The sequence below is a fragment of the Thalassophryne amazonica genome, chromosome 23, assembly GCF_902500255.1.
Source record: "Thalassophryne amazonica chromosome 23, fThaAma1.1, whole genome shotgun sequence".
Lineage (NCBI taxonomy): Eukaryota > Metazoa > Chordata > Actinopteri > Batrachoidiformes > Batrachoididae > Thalassophryne > Thalassophryne amazonica.
In genome coordinates this window covers 3,393,446-3,415,532 of record NC_047125.1, presented here as the reverse complement: position 1 = coordinate 3,415,532, position 22,087 = coordinate 3,393,446, and the positions used below count along the sequence as shown (strand labels likewise).

Sequence of the window (22,087 nt, the reverse complement as noted above, 5' to 3'; positions counted from 1 at the left end):
AAAGGCCTGACTAAAGTGTAATATGTGATCTTTAATAAGTTATTTTCATGAAAGACACAAATGTGCAATTTACTGCATTTTATTTTTTTGTGTAAAAACACAGCTTAGATGTGGTTTGACTGAAACAAATTGTCATTAAACTTAACCAGTTGTATATAATTCTCATTTTACATTACTTAGTCCACATTTCATTTTATTTTACCTTATGTTTATATTAGTTGTGCATATACTCTGAATAATTTACCATTAAATTTCACAATCTTTCATTTGGCTAAAAATTACTCGCACCACAGAAAGCACCTTTTTGGAATTGCACTCAAATCTCGTAATCAATCAATCAATCAACTTTTTTCTTATATAGCGCCAAATCACAACAAACAGTTGCCCCAAGGCGCTCCATATTGTAAGGCAAGGCCATACAATAATTATGAAAAACCCCAACGGTCAAAACGACCCCCTATGAGCAAGCACTTGGCAACAGTGGGAAAGAAAAACTCCCTTTTAACAGGAAGAAACCTCCAGCAGAACCAGGCTCAGGGAGGGACAGTCTTCTGCTGAGACTGGTTGAGGCTGAGGGAAAAAACCAGGAAAAAGACATGCCGTGAAGGGGGGTAGAGATCGATCACTAATGATTAAATGCAGAGTGATGCATACGGAGCAAAAAGAGAAAGAAACAGTGCATCATGGGAACCCCCCCACAATCTACGTCTAAAGCAGCATAACCAAGGGATGGTCCAGGGTCACCCGATCCAGCCCTAACTATAAGCCTTAGCGAAAAGGAAAGTTTTAAGCCTAATCTTAAAAGTAGAGAGGGTATCTGTCTCCCTGATCTGAATTGGGAGCTGGTTCCACAGGAGAGGAGCCTGAAAGCTGAAGGCTCTGCCTCCCATTCTACTCTTACAAACCCTAGGAACTACAAGTAAGCCTGCAGTCTGAGAGCGAAGCGCTCTAATGGGGTAATATGGTACTACGAGGTCCCTAAGATAAGATGGGACCTGATTATTCAAAACCTTATAAGTAAGAAGAAGAATTTTAAATTCTATTCTAGAATTAACAGGATGCCAATGAAGAGAGGCCAACACGGGTGAGATATGCTCTCTCCTGCTAGTCCCCGTCAGTACTCTAGCTGCAGCATTCTGAACCAACTGAAGGCTTTTTAGGGAACTTTTAGGACAACCTGATAATAATGAATTACAATAGTCCAGCCTAGAGGAAATAAATGCATGAATTAGTTTTTCAGCATCACTCTGAGACAAGACCTTTCTGATTTTAGAGATATTGCGTAAATGCAAAAAGGCAGTCCTACATAATTGTTTAATATGCGCTTTGAATGACATATCCTGATCAAAAATGACTCCAAGATTTCTCACAGTATTACTAGAGATCAGGGAAATGCCATCCAGAGTAACGATCTGGTTAGACACCATGCTTCTAAGATTTGTGGGGCCAAGTACAATAACTTCAGTTTTATCTGAGTTTAAAAACAGGAAATTAGAGGTCATCCATGTCTTTATGTCTGTAAGACAATCCTGCAGTTTAGCTAATTGGTGTGTATCCTCTGGCTTCATGGATAGATAAAGCTGGGTATCATCTGCGTAACAATGAAAATTTAAGCAATACCGTCTAATAATACTGCCTAAGGGAAGCATGTATAAAGTGAATAAAATTGGTCCTAGCACAGAACCTTGTGGAACTCCATAATTAACTTTAGTCTGTGAAGAAGATTCCCCATTTACATGAACAAACTGTAATCTATTAGACAAATATGATTCAAACCACCGCAGCGCAGTGCCTTTAATACCTATGACATGCTCTAATCTCTGTAATAAAATTTTATGGTCAACAGTATCAAAAGCAGCACTGAGGTCCAACAGAACAAGCACAGAGATAAGTCCACTGTCCGAAGCCATAAGAAGATCATTTGTAACCTTCACTAATGCTGTTTCTGTACTATGATGAATTCTAAAACCTGACTGAAACTCTTCAAATAGACCATTCCTCTGCAGGTGATCAGTTAACTGTTTTACAACTACCCTCTCAAGAATCTTTGAGAGAAAAGGAAGGTTGGAAATTGGCCTATAATTAGCTAAGATAGCTGGGTCAAGTGATGGCTTTTTAAGTAATGGTTTAATTACTGCCACCTTAAAGGCCTGTGGTACATAACCAACTAACAAAGATAGATTGATCATATTTAAGATTGAAGCATTAAATAATGGTAGGACTTCCTTGAGCAGCCTGGCAGGAATGGGGTCCAATAAACATGCCGATGGTTTGGACGAAGCAACCAATGAAAATAACTCAGACAGAACAACCAGAGAGAAAGAGTCTAACCAAATACCGGCATCACTGAAAGCAGCCAAAGATAACGATACATCTTTGGGATGGTTATGAGTAATTTTTTCTCTAATAGTCAAAATTTTGTTAGCAAAGAAAGTCATGAAGTCATTACTAGTTAAAGTTAATGGAATACTCAGCTCAATAGAGCTCTGACTCTTTGTCAGCCTGGCTACAGTGCTGAAAAGAAACCTGAGGTTATTCTTATTTTCTTCAATTAGTGATGAGTAGAAAGATGTCCTAGCTTTACGGAGGGCTTTTTTATAGAGCAACAAACTCTTTTTCCAGGCTAAGTGAAGATCTTCTAAGTTAGTGAGACGCCATTTCCTCTCCAACTTACGGGTTATCTGCTTTAAGCTACGAGTTTGTGAGTTATACCATGGAGTCAGACACTTCTGATTTAAAGCTCTCTTTTTCAGAGGAGCTACAGCATCCAAAGTTGTCTTCAAAGAGGATGTAAAACTATTGACGAGATACTCTATCTCACTTACAGAGTTTAGGTAGCTACTCTGCTCTGTGTTGGTATATGACATTAGAGAACATAACGAAGGAATCATATCCTTAAACCTAGTTACAGCGCTTTCTGAAAGACTTCTAGTGTAATGAAACTTATTCCCCACTGCAGGGTAGTCCATCAGGGTAAATGTAAATGTTATTAAAAAATGATCAGACAGAAGGGAGTTTTCAGGGAATACTGTTAAATCTTCTATTTCCATACCATAAGTCAGAACAAGATCTAAGATATGATTAAAGTGGTGGGTGGACTCTTACTTTTTGAGCAAAGCCGATAGAGTCTAATAATAGATTAAATGCAGTGTTGAGGCTGTCATTCTCAGCATCTGTGTGGATATTAAAATCGCCCACTATAATTATCTTATCTGAGCTAAGCACTAAGTCAGACAAAAGGTCTGAAAATTCACAGAGAAACTCACAGTAACGACTAGGTGGACGATAGATAATAACAAATAAAACTGGTTTTTGGGACTTCCAATTTGGATGGACAAGACTAAGAGACAAGCTTTCAAATGAATTAAAGCTCTGTCTAGGTTTTTGATTAATTAATAAGCTGGAATGGAAGATTGCTGCTAATCCTCCGCCTCGGCCAGTGCTACGAGCATTCTGACAGTTAGTGTGACTCGGGGGTGTTGACTCATTTAAACTAACATATTCATCCTGCTGTAACCAGGTTTCTGTTAGGCAGAATAAATCAATACGTTGATCAATTATTATATCATTTACCAACAGGGACTTAGAAGAGAGAGACCTAATGTTTAATAGACCACATTTAACTGTTTTAGTCTGTGGTGCAATTGAAGGTGCTATATTATTTTTCTTTTTGAATTTTTATGCTTAAATAGATTTTTGCTGGTTATTGGTGGTCTGGGAGCAGGCACCGTCTCTACGGGGATGGGGTAATGAGGGGATGGCAGGGGGAGAGAAGCTGCAGAGAGGTGTATAAGACCACAGCTCTGCCTCCTGGTCCCAACGCTGGACAGTCACAGTTTGGAGGATCCAAGAAAATTGGCCAGATTTCTAGAAATGAGAACTGCTCCATCTAAAGTGGGATGGATGCCGTCTCTCCTAACAAGACCAGGTTTTCCCCAGAAGCTTTGCCAATTATCAATGAAGCCCACCTCATTTTTTGGACACCACTCAGACAGCCAGCAATTCAAGGAGAACATGCGGCTAAACATGTCACTCCCGGTCTGATTGGGGAGGGGCCCAGAGAAAACTACAGAGTCCGACATTGTTTTTGCAAAGTTACTGTTGGGAAGGTGTCGTAACACGGACCCACAACAGGGGGCGCTAATGAACGGACAATGGATAAGGGAAGGAGTAACAATTTAATGTTGCACAAGAACACAACGTAAAATAAACAAAGGTACTGCCAATCACACACAAGAGGATTGCGGGCAGGCTCGAAGATAGGAGACCTCAGATGAACGAAGAGCCGGGACCCACACCGCTTCTACCACCAACGGCCTGAAGAACACCGAAGCCGCCAAGCCCCGAGTCCCCAGGTGGTCTCTGTCCTCCGTTGTCGGCCCTGGTACTGCTGGCAGAAAAAACAGAAGGTAGTGAGTGTGAATCCTCACACCCAGCAACCTTGATTATTGATTCTTGTGGAGGGAGAGCCTCCACCTCCAATCATACACACGTGCAGCTCCGAAAATCCAGTCAAGGAAATACCACCAGGAAAAAACAGCTGCAAAACAGATCAGATTATTATTTGACGGATAAGTCAGCAGAGAGATTACCTTGTATCGTAGGAGATTTCTCGGCGAGGAGGTGGAGTCGCCACCTGGCCTTTATGGTGATGGTGATGATTGACGGCTGTCACTCCCAGTGGTTCTGGCGCCCTCTTGTGCTTGAAGCCCGCACTCCAAGCAGGGCGCCATCCGGTGGTGGTGAGCCAGCAGTACCTCCTCTTCAGCGGCCCACACAACAGGACCCCCCCCTCAACGGGCGCCTCCTGGCGCCCGACCAGGCTTGTCTGGGTGTCGGTGGTAGAAATCGACCAAAAGGGCCGGGTCCAGGATGAAGCTCCTCTTCACCCAGGAGCGTTCCTCGGGTCCGTAACCCTCCCAGTCCACCAAGTACTGAAAGCCCCGACCCATCCGACGGACGTCCAGGAGCCGACGAACGGTCCATGCCGGCTCCCCGTCGATGATCCGGGCAGGAGGTGGGTCGGGTCCGGGGGAGCAGAGCGGTGAGGTGTGGTATGGCTTGAGTTTGGAAACATGAAAAACCGGATGGATCCGCAGTGAAGCCGGGAGAGTTAGCTTCACTGCGGCCGGACTGAGGATCTTGGCGATGGGGAACGGCCCGATGAAGCGGTCCTTGAGTTTGTGGGAGGTTACCTGGAGCGGGATATCTTTGGTGGATAGCCACACCTCCTGCCCTGGTTGGTATGTAGGGGCCGGGGAACGCCGGCGGTCTGCATGGGCCTTGGCCCTCGTCCGGGCCTGCAACAGGGCAGAGCGGGCGGCCCGCCACACCCGGCGGCACCTCCGCAGGTGGGCCTGGACCGAGGGTACCCCGACCTCTCCCTCCACAAGTGGGAACAACGGGGGCTGGTAGCCCAGACACGCTTCAAAGGGGGAGAGGCCGGTGGCAGAGGATACTTGGCTGTTGTGAGCGTACTCGATCCAGGCCAGATGGTTACTCCAGGCCGCCGGGTGAGCGGAGGTGACACAACGAAGAGCCTGTTCAAGTTCCTGGTTCGCCCGCTCTGCCTGGCCGTTCGTCTGTGGGTGGTACCCGGACGAGAGACGCACGGTGGCCCCCAGTTCCTTACAAAAACTCCTCCAGACCTGCGAGGAAAACTGGAGACCACGATCCGAGACGATGTCCGACGGTATCCCATGCAGACGCACGACGTGGTGAACCAGGAGGTCTGCCGTCTCCTGGGCCGTTGGGAGCTTCGGGAGGGCCACGAAGTGGGCCGCCTTGGAGAACCGGTCCACTATCGTCAGTATGGCGGTGTTGCCCTGGGACGGCGGGAGGCCCGTGACGAAGTCCAGACCGATGTGGGACCAGGGGCGATGAGGCACAGGCAGGGGTTGGAGGAGACCCCTGGTCTTGCGATGGTCCGCCTTGCCCCTGGCACAGGTGGTGCAGGCCTGGACGTAGTCCCGGACGTCGGCTTCCAGTGACGCCCACCAGAAGCGCTGCTGGACTACTGCCACGGTCCTACGCACTCCAGGATGACAGGAGAGCTTGGATCCGTGGCAGAAGTCCAAGACGGCAGCCCTAGCCTCTGGTGGAACGTAGAGTCTATTCTTCGGACCGTTTCCCGGGTCCGGGTTCTTAGTCTGGGCCTCCCGGACGATCTCCTCCACGTCCCAGGTGAGGGTAGCCACGACAGTGGACTCGGGAAGGATGGTGTCGATGGGGTCCGACAACCCGACCTTGGCTTCCTCTTCGTGCACCCGGGACAATGCATCAGATCGTTGATTTTTGGTCCCGGGGCGGTAGGTGATCCGGAAGTCAAAGCGTGCGAAGAACAGGGACCAGCGGGCTTGCCTGGGGTTCAGCCGCTTGGCGGTCCGGATGTACTCCAGGTTCCGGTGGTCCGTAAAAACCGTGAAAGGCCCCGTAGCCCCCTCCAACAGGTGTCTCCACTCTTCTAGAGCCTCCTTCACCGCGAGGAGTTCTCGATTGCCCACGTCATAGTTCCGTTCAGCGGGGGTCAACCTGCGGGAAAAGTAGGCACAAGGATGGAGAACCTTATCGGACTCCCCGCTCTGGGACAGCACGGCTCCTATTCCTGAGTCTGAGGCGTCCACCTCTACTACAAACTGGCGAGTAGGATCAGGCTGCACCAGAACTGGAGCAGATGAAAACCGGCGTTTCAACTCCCTAAACGCGGCCTCGCACCGGTCCGACCAGGTGAAGGGGACTTTGGTGGAGGTCAGGGCGGTCAGGGGGCTAACGACCTGACTGTAACCCTTAATGAACCTCCTGTAGAAGTTTGCGAAGCCGAGGAACTGTTGCAGCTTCCTACGGCTCGTTGGTTGGGGCCAATCCCTCACCGCCGCAACCTTGGCCGGATCCGGGGCGACGGAGTTGGAGGAGATGATAAACCCCAAGAAGGACAGAGAAGTGCGGTGAAACTCACACTTCTCGCCCTTCACAAACAGCCGGTTTTCTAACAACCGCTGTAGGACCTGACGTACATGCCGGACATGGGTCTCAGGATCCGGGGAAAAGATGAGTATATCATCCAGATACACGAAGACAAACCGGTGCAGGAAGTCCCGCAGGACGTCATTAACCAAGGCTTGGAACGTCGCGGGGGCGTTAGTGAGACCGAACGGCATGACCAGGTACTCAAAATGACCCAACGGGGTGTTAAATGCCGTCTTCCATTCATCTCCCTTCCGGATCCGAACTAGATGGTACGCATTCCTAAGATCGAGTTTGGTGAATATTTTGGCTCCATGCAGGGGTGTGAACACCGAATCCAAGAGGGGCAATGGGTATCGATTGCGAACCGTGATCTCGTTCAATCCCCTGTAATCGATGCATGGACGAAGTCCGCCGTCTTTCTTGCCCACAAAAAAGAAACCAGCACCCATCGGGGAGGTGGAGTTCCGGATCAACCCGGCGGCCAAGGAGTCCCGGATGTAGGTTTCCATTGATTCGCGTTCCGGACGTGAGAGATTGTACAGCCTACTGGACGGGAACTCACTGCCCGGAACCAAATCGATGGCACAATCGTACGGTCGGTGTGGTGGAAGGGCGAGCGCCAGATCTTTGCTGAAGACGTCAGCCAGATCATGGTACTCCCCTGGCACCGCCGTCAGATTGGGAGGGGTTTTAACCTCCTCCTTAGCCGTCATTCCGGGGGGAACCGAGGATCCTAAACACTCCCGGTGGCAGGTTTCGCTCCACTGCACCACGACCCCAGACGGCCAATCGATCCGGGGATTGTGCTTCACCATCCAAGGAAAACCCAAAATCACTCGGGAGGTAGAAGATGTCACGTAAAACACTATCTCCTCCCGGTGATTCCCAGACACAACCAAGGTCACAGGCTGGGTCCGGTGTGTGATTAGCGGGAGTAGAGTGCCATCTAGTGCCCGTACCTTCAAGGGCGAAGGCAGAGCCACTAGGGGGAGCCCCACTTCCTTTGCCCATCTGCTATCCAACAGATTCCCTTCGGACCCCGTGTCCACCAGTGCTGGGGCGTGAAGGGTTAAATCCCCACTCAGGATTACCACTGGGATTCGTGCTGATTTGCGGGAACTTCCCGTGCACATGTTATGGCCCACCCTTAGCCCAGTGTCTAAGGACGGGCGTTGGTGTTTGACCGTTTGGGGCAGTCTTTTAACAGGTGCTCACATGAGCCACAGTAAAAACATTCCCCGCGGGCCAGTCTCCTTTGTTTAATATCTGATCTCACTTTAGCCCTGCTCGTGTCCATAGCTTCGTCAGCAGGGGGAGCTGTTGCCACACGGAGCCCACCGGCAATGGAGCGTGAGGACGACGTCACCCCGTCAGACCCGGAAGAGAGAGGGACGGCTTGTGCCCGGCCACGCCCCCCGGCCTGCTCCCGACGGTGTTCATTCAAACGGTTGTCTAAGCGTATAACCAGAGTGACAAGCCCGTCGAAAGTCTGCGGTTCGTCCTTAGCCAGTAAATGCACCTTCAGTACTGGAGACAGTCCGCTTATGAAGGCGGCGCGGAGCGCGACGTCATTCCAACCCGACCTCGCAGCCGCGATGCGGAAGTCGACAGCGTAATCGGCCGCGCTCCGACGCCCCTGTCTCAGTGACAGCAGCACGGTCGAGGCGGTCTCGCCTCTGTTGGGATGATCAAACACCTGTTTGAACTCCCGTATAAACCCAGCGTATGACGTCAGAAGCCATGACTGCTGTTCCCAGAGCGCTGTAGCCCAAGCGCGTGCCTCACCTCGAAGCAGATTAATTACATAAGCCACCCGGGTGGCGTCTGCCGCGTACATGACTGGACGCTGTGCAAAAACGAGCGAACACTGCATCAAGAAGTCTGCGCACGTCTCCACACAGCCTCCGTACGGTTCAGGAGGACTTATGTAAGCTTCAGGGGACGGTGGGGGGGGGTAGTTGAACGGCCAGTGGAACATCTACATTAGGCCCCGGACCAGCAGGAGGAGACACTGCAGCGACGCTTGACTCGCGTGCTTCCACTCTGGCGGTGAGAGCCTCCATCCTCTGATTGAGGCTTGCATTTTGCTCAGTTACCAGCTGTAACTGAGCAGTGAAAGCGGTAAGGATTTGCTGCAGATCACTTACCACGCCTCCTGCTGACGCCTGCGCTCCCTGTTCTCCCATTGGCTGTTCAAGCTGTGGTTGACGCCCCTCGGGATCCATGACGAATGGCCGAGAAATCCTGTTGGGAAGGTGTCGTAACACGGACCCACAACAGGGGGCGCTAATGAACGGACAATGGATAAGGGAAGGAGTAACAATTTAATGTTGCACAAGAACACAACGTAAAATAAACAAAGGTACTGCCAATCACACACAAGAGGATTGCGGGCAGGCTCGAAGATAGGAGACCTCAGATGAACGAAGAGCCGGGACCCACACCGCTTCTACCACCAACGGCCTGAAGAACACCGAAGCCGCCAAGCCCCGAGTCCCCAGGTGGTCTCTGTCCTCCGTTGTCGGCCCTGGTACTGCTGGCAGAAAAAACAGAAGGTAGTGAGTGTGAATCCTCACACCCAGCAACCTTGATTATTGATTCTTGTGGAGGGAGAGCCTCCACCTCCAATCATACACACGTGCAGCTCCGAAAATCCAGTCAAGGAAATACCACCAGGAAAAAACAGCTGCAAAACAGATCAGATTATTATTTGACGGATAAGTCAGCAGAGAGATTACCTTGTATCGTAGGAGATTTCTCGGCGAGGAGGTGGAGTCGCCACCCGGCCTTTATGGTGATGGTGATGATGAGATGATGAGTGACAGCTGGTGTTGAGGATGATTGACGGCTGTCACTCCCAGTGGTTCTGGCGCCCTCTTGTGCTTGAAGCCCGCACTCCAAGCAGGGCGCCATCCGGTGGTGGTGAGCCAGCAGTACCTCCTCTTCAGCGGCCCACACAACAGTTACACACCGATTTAATAATGTAATGGAAATTACAATGACAATCAAGGCGATTCTGATTCTGCTGATTATTCTTATTAATATATAAATAAAAATAAATAATTCGTAATACATTTGACTCTTTTACAACAAACACTAAGCCATTATTTATTATACAGAAAACATGCACACAAACTGTGCTGATGCGAACTGCTTAATGCTAACTTTATCATTGAAAACGCCATAGACATGCTAACGCGTTAGCATCGGTCCCGTTTTTAAGTTTTAAAATACATCTATCAACTGTTTTAGAAGGCCTTGATAAGCTCCGCCCTCTTACCTCCAACATCCAGCTGACTGAAGCTGTCAGAAACCTGATCAGAGCAGCTGAACGGCAGTGTTGTAAATCTGGACACCCTGTTGTCCTCAGTTCATGTCCGTCTCTTCTGTCATGTTGATCTTCCAGCATTTCTGCTGCCAAATTGTCTTTATGACAGAATCAGAAACGCCGCTGATTCAGGAAAAATGTTCACCTTTAAGACACTCCTCATTCCACCTCCACTATCGACCTCTGACCTTACAGGTACAGCAGCAGACATCATGAACCGGTTCGTTAATAACCAGAGCTCACCCGGGTTTATTCTCCTAATTATTTCCCTGCACTATGCAGGTGAGGAAAATGATGACACACCCCAAATAAAATTCTTTACCAACAGCTGTAAATTCTGTAAGAGTCATTTTAGTGTTTACACTATTGTGTAAATAGACTTTTGAATGAAACCTGAAGCAGCAGCTGAAACGTTGACAGCAGTGTGTCGACTGGATCAGAGGACAGAAATTTACTGGAAATATTTTTGCTGGAAGTTGAGATTCTCCTCCAAAATTTCAATGACGTTAAAATTCCTTGAATGCCATCTTGTGGTGATTTGTCTCTCTCATGCAGTTTTGGAATTTGTACAACTGCGGGTGAATTTCAGTGTTTTTCATGACCAAAAGTTGGCATAACCAACTAACAAAGATAGATTGATCATATTTAAGATTGAAGCATTAAATAATGGTAGGACTTCCTTGAGCAGCCTGGCAGGAATGGGGTCCAATAAACATGCCGATGGTTTGGACGAAGCAACCAATGAAAATAACTCGGACAGAACAATCGGAGAGAAAGAGTCTAACCAAATACCGGCATCACTGAAAGCAGCCAAAGATAACGATACATCTTTGGGATGGTTATGAGTAATTTTTTCTCTAATAGTCAAAATTTTGTTAGCAAAGAAAGTCATGAAGTCATTACTAGTTAAAGTTAATGGAATACTCAGCTCAATAGAGCTCTGACTCTTTGTCAGCCTAGCTACAGTGCTGAAAAGAAACCTGAGGTTATTCTTATTTTCTTCAATTAGTGATGAGTAGAAAGATGTCCTAGCTTTACGGAGGGCTTTTTTATAGAGCAACAAACTCTTTTTCCAGGCTAAGTGAAGATCTTCTAAGTTAGTGAGACGCCATTTCCTCTCCAACTTATGGGTTATCTGCTTTAAGCTACGAGTTTGTGAGTTATACCATGGAGTCAGACACTTCTGATTTAAAGCTCTCTTTTTCAGAGGAGCTACAGCATCCAAAGTTGTCTTCAAAGAGGATGTAAAACTATTGACGAGATACTCTATCTCACTTACAGAGTTTAGGTAGCTACTCTGCTCTGTGTTGGTATATGACATTAGAGAACATAACGAAGGAATCATATCCTTAAACCTAGTTACAGCGCTTTCTGAAAGACTTCTAGTGTAATGAAACTTATTCCCCACTGCTGGGTAGTCCATCAGGGTAAATGTAAATGTTATTAAAAAATGATCAGACAGAAGGGAGTTTTCAGGGAATACTGTTAAATCTTCTATTTCCATACCATAAGTCAGAACAAGATCTAAGATATGATTAAAGTGGTGGGTGGACTCATTTACTTTTTGAGCAAAGCCGATAGAGTCTAATAATAGATTAAATGCAGTGTTGAGGCTGTCATTCTCAGCATCTGTGTGGATATTAAAATCGCCCACTATAATTATCTTATCTGAGCTAAGCACTAAGTCAGACAAAAGGTCTGAAAATTCACAGAGAAACTCACAGTAACAACCAGGTGGACGATAGATAATAACAAATAAAACTGGTTTTTGGGACTTCCAATTTGGATGGACAAGACTAAGAGACAAGCTTTCAAATGAATTAAAGCTCTGTCTAGGTTTTTGATTAATTAATAAGCTGGAATGGAAGATTGCTGCTAATCCTCCGCCTCGGCCAGTGCTACGAGCATTCTGACAGTTAGTGTGACTCGGGGGTGTTGACTCATTTAAACTAACATATTCATCCTGCTGTAACCAGGTTTCTGTTAGGCAGAATAAATCAATATGTTGATCAATTATTATATCATTTACCAACAGGGACTTAGAAGAGAGAGATCTAATGTTTAATAGACCACATTTAACTGTTTTAGTCTGTGGTGCAATTGAAGGTGCTATATTATTTTTTCTTTTTGAATTTTTATGCTTAAATAGATTTTTGCTGGTTATTGGTGGTCTGGGAGCAGGCACCGTCTCTACGGGGATGGGGTAATGAGGGGATGGCAGGGGGAGAGAAGCTGCAGAGAGGTGTATAAGACCACAGCTCTGCCTCCTGGTCCCAACGCTGGACAGTCACAGTTTGGAGGATCCAAGAAAATTGACCAGATTTCTAGAAATGAGAGCTGCTCCATCTAAAGTGGGATGGATGCCGTCTCTCCTAACAAGACCAGGTTTTCCCCAGAAGCTTTGCCAATTATCAATGAAGCCCACCTCATTTTTTGGACACCACTCAGACAGCCAGCAATTCAAGGAGAACATGCGGCTAAACATGTCACTCCCGGTCCGATTGGGGAGGGGCCCAGAGAAAACAACAGAGTCCGACATTGTTTTTGCAAAGTTACACACCGATTTAATAATGTAATGGAAATTACAATGACAATCAAGGCGATTCTGCTGATTATTCTTATTAATATATAAATAAAAATAAATAATTCATAATACATTTGACTCTTTTACAACAAACACTAAGCCATTATTTATTATACAGAAAACATGCACACAAACTGTGCTGATGCGAACTGCTTAATGCTAACTTTATCATTGAAAACGCCATAGACATGCTAACGCGTTAGCATCGGTCCCGTTTTTAAGTTATAAAATACATCTATCAACTGTTTTAGAAGGCCTTGATAAGCTCCGCCCTCTTACCTCCAACATCCAGCTGACTGAAGCTGTCAGAAACCTGATCAGAGCAGCTGAACGGCAGTGTTGTAAATCTGGACACCCTGTTGTCCTCAGTTCATGTCCGTCTCTTCTGTCATGTTGATCTTCCAGCATTTCTGCTGCCAAATTGTCTTTATGACAGAATCAGAAACGCCGCTGATTCAGGAAAAATGTTCACCTTTAAGACACTCCTCATTCCACCTCCACTATCGACCTCTGACCTTACAGGTACAGCAGCAGACATCATGAACCGGTTCGTTAATAACCAGAGCTCACCCGGGTTTATTCTCCTAATTATTTCCCTGCACTATGCAGGTGAGGAAAATGATGACACACCCCAAATAAAATTCTTTACCAACAGCTGTAAATTCTGTAAGAGTCATTTTAGTGTTTACACTATTGTGTAAATAGACTTTTGAATGAAACCTGAAATAGCAGCTGAAACGTTGACAGCAGTGTGTCGACTGGATCAGAGGACAGAAATTTACTGGAAATATTTTTGCTGGAAGTTGAGATTCTCCTCCAAAATTTCAATGACGTTAAAATTCCTTGAATGCCATCTTGTGGTGATTTGTCTCTCTCATGCAGTTTTGGAATTTGTACAACTGCGGGTGAATTTCAGTGTTTTTCATGACCAAAAGTTGGCATTCAAAATTCAACAGGGAAGAACAGAACTTCAAACAAAACCAAATTCACCAGTTTGGTGAATTTTATTTTTTTCCAAACACACAATATTTGTTTTCAACAAAAATCATAATTTTGGGAAGAAGAACTGAGAACAGTGTTTAAATAAATCAACCTAATATGAATCCAAATGAAAAAGTTGCATGAATTTCACCTTAATGAAATCCTTTTTTTTTTTTTTTTTTTTTACTAAAATTTATTATTTCATAGATCCACAAGGATGAATTATGAACAGTGTTTAGAAGAATCAAACAAAACCAACAGAATTAAAATATATCAGAAACTGAAGGAGGAAAAAAGTGTTTTGGTGAATTTCACTATTTTCACCATAAAAATTTCTACAATTTCCAAAACAATTCAAAAGTTCAATTGTGTGAGGAAGGATTGTAAATCAGTGTTGAGATAAAATAAACAAAAACAATAATCAAAATCCATCAAGAACTGAAGGAAAAAATTTGTGTGAATTTCAGTTTTCACCCTAAAAGTAGATATTTTCCTAAAAAACTTCCAATTCCAACATTAAAACATTACACTCAGAGAAACAGATATGGCATCAGATCAGTGCCAAAACCAGTCTCATGTTAAAAAATAAATAAATAAATAAAATCCATTCAGGTGCATTATATTATTTCACACACGTAGATACTAACTGCATGCAAAGATGTCATGCCAAAAACAGAAAGTATCCCAATCTATCTTCAATGTAGCTCCCTTCATCCAACTGTATGTTTTCTGTTTTTGTCTTTTTTACCTTTGTTTATCCAGTCCAAATTCCATACCAGTGTCTTTGAAGAACTTATGGACAATTTCCATGAGCTGACTGAGTCCCTTTTTTGTGTTGGCATAGATTTTCAAATCGTCCATGAACAACAGATGGTTCTTAAGTTTTTGATTTTTACATCCTCTGCCTCTTCTTAAGTCATACCTGATGTCATGCTCCTTCAGGATCTTGCTGAGTGGGTCTATGATTAAACAGAATAAAAGTGGTGAGAGTCTGTCTCCCTGAAATATTCCTCTCTGAACTCGTATGTCTGGGATTGTTATTTGTCCCTCTGTGTGATTGAGGGTGATGGTGGTGTTCCACTTGTTCATTTGTGCTCTCAGGAAAGATCTTATTTCCTCATTGATGTTGTAGAGTTCTAAGCACCTCATGATCCAGGAGTGTGGCATGCTGTCAAATGCCTTTTTGTAATCAATCCAAGCCATGCTGAGGTTCCTCCTCTTTTTTTTTTTTTTTTAAACAGTCCTCCAGGATAGCTTTGTCTGTCAGTAACTGGTCTTTAGCTCCTAATCTTCTTCTGGAACAACCTTTCTGTTCATTTTCCAGGTAGCCACCAGTGTCCAGATGTTCATAAATGGCATCAGTTATGATTCCTGTCAGCCATTTGTATGTTGTTGTTTGGCAGCAGATGGGTCTGTACTTGTTGGGAAGCTGTGTTTCCTTGGTCTTTGGTAGTAGGCTTGTGTTCCCAGTCGTTATCCAGTCTGGTGTGTCCTCTTCTGTTCAATATTTTTGTGAAAGTCACAGCATAATGTTGGTGTAATGCTGTCAGTCTTTTCAGCCAAAAATTTGGGATTTTGTCGATGCCAGGTGCCTTGAAGTTACTGTATTCACTCATTTTCTTTCTGATCTCTTCAGTGATTACAGTTGCTGGCATTTGCCGTTTGTCTTTGTTTTTCTGTTTTATTTTTTTAATCCACTCGGCCTCTTGATGTTGTTTTGGGTCTTCAAAGAGTGGTCTCCAGAATTTTTCAATTTCCTCTCTCTCAGGTGGCTGTTGTACTTCTATTATTTCATTTGCCAACTTTCTGTACACTAGTCTGGGGTTTTTTGCAAATTGTTTATGTTTTGCTTGTATTTTCTTGTCTTTGTTCCTAATCTGTGCTGCAAAATCTTTCACTAAGGCTTGATGTTCATCCTCCCACTCAGTTGTTTATCTTCAACATTGTATTTTCTTTTAATGCGATTGACTTTTTAAGGAGATTCCTTTTATGGTTTTGACTTCCCAAAAATGTTGTTATTTGGGAGATCTCTGCTGTTCGGCGGCTGATTTTTTTGTTCTAATTTATTTTTCCATTGTAGCACGGTATTGTTTTTCTTAATTCTGGTTTCTTTTCTCTCCAAATCTTGTGGGGCTAATTTACTTTGTATGTACCATGCTGCTCCATAATTTACAGAGTTTAAATCTGTCAATGTGGTTCCTTCTGGGACCAGCTGAGCCAGTCCCAGGTTAACTTTTTGCAGGATAGTTTTGAATTTTTTTATTCTCCTTTATTTTAGTCAGTTTTGGACACTCTTATGTCCATTTTTCTTGTTTTTTCAATCTTATTTGCCAATTCCTCTTCTAGTTCCTGCTGTTCTGGGTTTGTGTGCACCTGTATATTGTTTTGTAGATGAGCTGGTGAATGGCTCATTTTTTTTTGGGGGGGGGGGGGGGGGGGTTAGTGAATGACTATGAATCATCATGTGTCTGCTCAGGGAGCTTTTTAGTCCAAATCTTTTACCACACTCAGAACAGACAAATGGGTTTTGCCTTGTATGAATTCTCATGTGTGTGTTCAGGATGCCCTTGGGTCGAAATGTTTTACCACACTCAGAACAGACAAATAGTTTTTGCCCTGTATGAATTATCAAGTGTTCATTCAGGCAGCTCTTTAGTCCAAATCTTTTACCACACTCAGAACAAACAAATGGTTTTTGTCTTTTGGTTTTTCATTTATCTTTGATGTCTTTTTAGTAGAATGCAATGGGACCCAATTCTGGGGTCTAAAGTTGCACCCTAGGCTCTATAGTTATCCTAACCAGATCTGGCATTGTATCCGAGGGCTCTCTTCAAGATGGTGATCGTTCCCTTAATTGCAGACAACTGCACCTCATGTGCACTTGGGTGACCGGGGATTGCCTCAAGGTATTTCTTCAGGTTCTTCTTCATCAGGCCTGTTGCTCCCACCACAACTGGGATGATATCAATGTCTTTCAATGACCATGTTGTTCGTAGGTCATTTTTCAGGTCTTGGTATTTCGAGATCTTTCCCCTTTCAGCTCGATTCAGACCGTAGTCATTGGGGACTGTCACATCGATGATTTTGGCTGTTTTCTTTTGCTTGTTCCAGATGACAATATCAGGTTTGATTGCACCTCCTTCAATGTGTCTTCCTGCTGGGATCTCTTTGTCGTAGAAGATCGTTACTTTTCCGTTGGATGAGACTGGTGCTGGCTCGTGCTCCCAGACATGTTCTTTGACTTCCATCTCCAGTTCCTTGCAGATCTTCCAGTGGAGATATTGACAGATCTTGTTGTGTCTGGATGTATAATGCCTATCTGCCATGAGGATCTGGCATGCTGAAGTTAGATGGTTTACACTCTCAACAGCTGTATGACAGAATCGGCATTTATCATTCTGTGAGATCCCTGCCATTTTTTTGAAGCCATTTGTTAGAAGTCCCTGATCTTATGCTCCAATCGGAATTCTTTCTCCAACAAAACCAAGTTTTCCATTTTTTAGCCACTGCATTGATCCAACTTTGTCGATGTATTCCTTTTTGAGTTCTTCTTGGAAACGTCCGGCTCTTTTGTGCTATTTCCATCTTTCCACTCTATGTTTTCCTTCTCTTTTGCTGTATTGTTCTCTGGTTTGTCTTGCAAGTTTTGTTGCAGGCATGAGACTGTTGCTTTTTCTCTCTTGTAGAAGTTCTCCGCCAAAGTTTTTTGCCAGTTTAGTGATTGAGGTCCGTTCAGTTATGGCCTCGTGGTGTTGTGTGACCGTTTTTATGATTTCTTCTTCAGAGCTCTTTAAGTACTGTCCAATACTTATTATCAATGCTCTTTAGGCCTGGTTGATTTCAGTGAGACCCATACTGCCTTCTCTGCGAGGGAGATATATTCTGTCCACAAGCCAGTTTACTATGCCAAACCCATAGGTCACCACTGGTATTGCAAACTGGTTTATGGCTGTGATCTTATTTTTTGGTGTCAGCTGTGTTTTGCAGATCTTTTTTAAGTGGTTTAGGTATTCTTTTGTTGTTCTTGTTCTCATTTTCTTGTGCTCAATTGTATTACTTTGTTCAATTCCCAAGTATTTGTATGTGGAGTCTGCAGCCAGATCTTTAATGTAGCTCCCTTCATCCAATTAATTGTATGTTTTCGGTTTTTGTCTTTTTTCCTTTTGTCATTGTGCATTTTGAGCATTTATCCAGTCCAAATTCCATGCCAATGTCTTTTGAGAACTTATGGACAGTTTCCACAAGCTGAGTGAGTCCGTTTTTTGTGTTGGCATAGATTTTCAAATCGTCCATGAACAACAGATGGTTCACAAGTTTTTGGTTTTCCTTTCCTTTGTCTTTACTTAAGTCATATCCGATGTCTTGCTCCTTCAGGATCTTGCTGAGCGGGTCCATGATTAAGCAGAATAAGAGCGGCGAAAGGCTGTCTCCCTGAAGTATCCCTCTCTGAACTCGTACGTCTGGGATTGTTATTTGTCCCTCTGTGTGATTGAGGGTGATGGTGGTGTTCCACTTGTTCATTTGTGCTCTCAGGAAAGATCTTATTTCCTCATTGATGTTGTAGAGTTCTAAGCACCTCATGATCCAGTTGTGTGGTACACTGTCAAATGCCTTTTTGTAGTCAATCCAAGCCATGCTGAGGTTCCTCTGCCTTTTTTTTGCAGTCCTCCAGGTTAACTTTGTCTGTCAGTAACTGGTCTTTAGCTCCTAATCTTCTTTTGGAACATCCTTTCTGTTCATTTTCCAGGTAGCCACCAGTGTCAAGATGTTCATAAATGGCATCAGTTATGATTCCTGTCAGCCATTTGTATGTTGTTGTTAGGCAGCAGATGGGTCTGTACTTGTTGGGAAGCTGTGTATCCTTGGTCTTTGGTAGTAGGCTTGTGTTCCCTGTCGTTAGCCAGTCTGGTGTGTCCTCTTCTCCGTTCAATATTTTTGTGAAAGCCACAGCATAATGTTGGTGTAATGCTGTCAGTCTTTTCAGCCAAAAATTTGGGATTTTGTCGATGCCAGGTGCCTTGAAGTTACTGTATTCACTCATTTTCTTTCTGATTTCCTCTTCAGTGATTACAATTGCTGGCATTTGTTGTTTGTCTTTGTTTTTCTGTTGTATTTTTTCAATCCACTCAGCCTCTTGGTGTTGTTTTGGGTCTTCAAAGAGTGGTCTCCAGAATTTTTCAATTTCCTCTCCTTCAGGTGGCTGTTGTACTTCTATTGTGTAGTTTGCCAGCTTTCTGTACACTAGTCTGGGATTTTTTGCAAATAGTTTATCTGTTTTGCTTGTATTTTCTTGTCTTTGTTCCTAATTTGTGCTGCGAAAGCTTTTACTAAGGCTTGATGTTCACCCAGCCTTCCATCTAGGCCATTTGGGAGATCTCTGCTCTTAGGCGGCTAATTTTTTGTTGTAATTTCTTTTTCCATCGTGGCATGGTATTCTTTTTCTTATTTGTGGTGCCGTTTCTCTCCAAATCTTGTGGGGCTAATTTACTTTGTATGTACCATGCCGCTCCATAATTTACAGAGTTTAACTCTGTCAATGTGGCTCCTTTTGGGACCAGTTTGGTCAGTCCTATGTTAACTTTTTGAAGGATATTTTTGAATTTTTTCTTCTCCTTTAGTCAGCTTTGGGCGCTCTTTCATGTCCATTTTTCTTGTTTCTTCAATCTTATTTGCCAATTCCTCTTCTAGTTCCTGCTGTTCTGGGTCTGTGTGCACCTGTATATTATTTTGTAGATGAGCTGGTGAGGTGTTCGTTTTTCCGGGAGGCAGCGAGTTGTTCGTTTTTCCGGGAGGCAGCGAGTTGTTCGTTTTTCCGGGAGGCAGCGAGTTGTTCGTTTTTCCGGGAGGCAGTGGATGGTTTGTTTTTTTTGGGGATGTACTTTTTTTGAGGGCAATCATTTTTTGGTGGTGTAATGGGTTGCGTCAGAGGGCAGATGCCGTCTCTTATCATTTGCTCAACCTCCTGTTGCATCATTTTTATTTCATTATCCGAGAAATGTTTTTGTTTGATAAAGTTTGATTTTTGGGTTGTGAGATTCTTACAAGTGATGTCTTTCTTACTTGGGCAGTGGTGGTGGAATATTTTTTGCCATTCTTTGGATATCTTTGTCTGATTTTTGGGGTATTTTATTTTGGCATATTCCTTTGCTCACAACAGTATCCACTCTTCCTCCCTCTTCCACTGACTCCTTTTAAACTGGAGTTGCTTCCCTTTATCCATCAACTGATAGTCTTTTATCACTTCCTTTTGGGCTTCTTCCTTTATTTTTTTTATTTCCTCAGTCGTCAGATATTTTGCGATCTGTGAGGCGATCGATTCCAGTTTTGCGGTTGTGGTGGCTTCTTTCTTTTGTGTAGGTAAATCCGCTTCTTTTATGCGTTCCTCAAATACTGCCTTTTTCTTTCTGCCCCACTTCTCATGCCTTGAGTAAATGAAGCAGTGAAAGATCATTTTTTCCTCTTCAATGGTCCAATTAACTGTGGTGTAGTTTCGCTTGTTCTTCTGGCCCATTGATGCTGTTGTTGCTGGAGTCCAGGAACAGGTGATCTGGTGGATTATCCAGCCGAGTGTCCTTCTGTTCCAGTATTTGTTGTTGATCAGAACAGCTAAATGGTTTTCTTCTTGCTTTCCTCCCCTTTTGTTGCTCTGAGTTGTTCATGTGACCAGATGCTTTTCCATATTTAGAGCCTTTAAATTGTTTTTCATCAGTGTCGCCTGAATGAACAATATTGGTATTTTTTCGACAGTTAAAACGTGACTGAGGTTCTCTGGTCTGTTTCCAATCATCACTGTCATCAGTCTCACTTCCAGAACTGTCTGACCTCCTGCCACTGGTATCTGGTTGTAAATGACTGTTTGGACCTGAGTTGCTGGCTGGTTGTGGTCCTCCATTGTCCTCTCCATCAGCTTCTGCTGTCAGTGTTCTGTGTACAGATGAGCTGCTGGCTACAGGCTCAGCCTCTGTGCTCTCATCACTTCGGTTTTGATGAAGCTGTGATGACTCTGGTTTTTCATCATCATTTTCACTCTTCACAGGGACGGCAGTGAAACCAAACTTGGTGAGATCTGCCTCCTCCAGCTGCTGAAATTGCTCTCCGTGCTGACTTATCCACAGCTTCTCTTCTTCTTTCATGTCCTCCTGGTCAACACTCAGATTCCATTCCTGGTGTTCAGGGAGAGTTTCTTCTTTAATCACCAACAACGGCTGCATGTCTTGCAGTCAGTAGAAGAGCGGAGAGAAGTCCAGGCGCCGAGTATGAATTATCATGTGTGTTTTCAGGTTGCCCTTTAGTCCAAACATTTGACCACACGCAGAACAGACAAATGCTTTACGCCCTGTATGAATTATCATGTGTGTTTTCAGGTTGCCCTTTTGTCCAAATCTTTTACCACACACAGAACAGACAAATGCTTTTTGTCCTGTATGAATTATCATGTGTCTGTTCAAATCGCACTTTTGTCCAAATCTTTTACCACACACAGAACAGACAAATGCTTTTTGTCCTGTATGAATTATCATGTGTCTGTTCAGAGTGCCCTTTCCTCCAAATCTTTGACCGCACTCAGAACAGACAAATGGTTTTTGTCCTTTCTGAATTCTAATGTGTTTGTTCAGAGTGCCCTTTTGTTTCTGTCTTTTACTCCCATCAGAACAGCTAAGTGGTTTTCTTCTTGCTTTCCTCTCCTTTTGTTGCTCTGAGTTGTTCATGTGACCAGATGCTTTTCCACATTTAGAGCCTTTAAATTGTTTTTCATCAGTGTTGACTGAGTGAACAATACTGGTATTTTTTCGACAGTTAAAATGTGACTGAATCTTTCTGGTCTGTTTCCAGTCATCACTGTCATCAGTCTCAGTTCCAGAACTGTCTGAACTCCTGCCACTGGTATCTGGTTGTAAATGACCGTTTGGACCTGAGTTGCTGGCTGGTTGTGGTCCTCCATCGTCCTCTCCATCAGCTTCTGCTGTCAGTGTTCTGTGTACAGATGAGCTGCTGGCTACAGGCTCAGCCTCTGTGCTCTCATCACTTCGGCTTTGATGAAGCTGTGATGACTCTGGTTTTTCATCATCATTTTCACTCTTTACAGGGACGGCAGTGAAACCAAACTTGGTGAGATCTGCCTCCTCCAGCTGCTGAAGCTGCTCTCCCTGCTGACTTATCCATAGCTTCTCTTCTTCTTTAATGTCCTCCTGGTCAACACTCAGATTCCATTCCTGGTGTTCAGGGAG

General features: G+C 44.4%; 1 protein-coding gene across 1 annotated transcript in view; it reads right to left on the bottom strand.

Moving 5' to 3' along the window:
• Positions 1 to 22,087, bottom strand: part of LOC117504818 — a 3,434,143-nt gene that overhangs the window by 2,493,991 nt on the left and 918,065 nt on the right. The window lies entirely within an intron of this gene.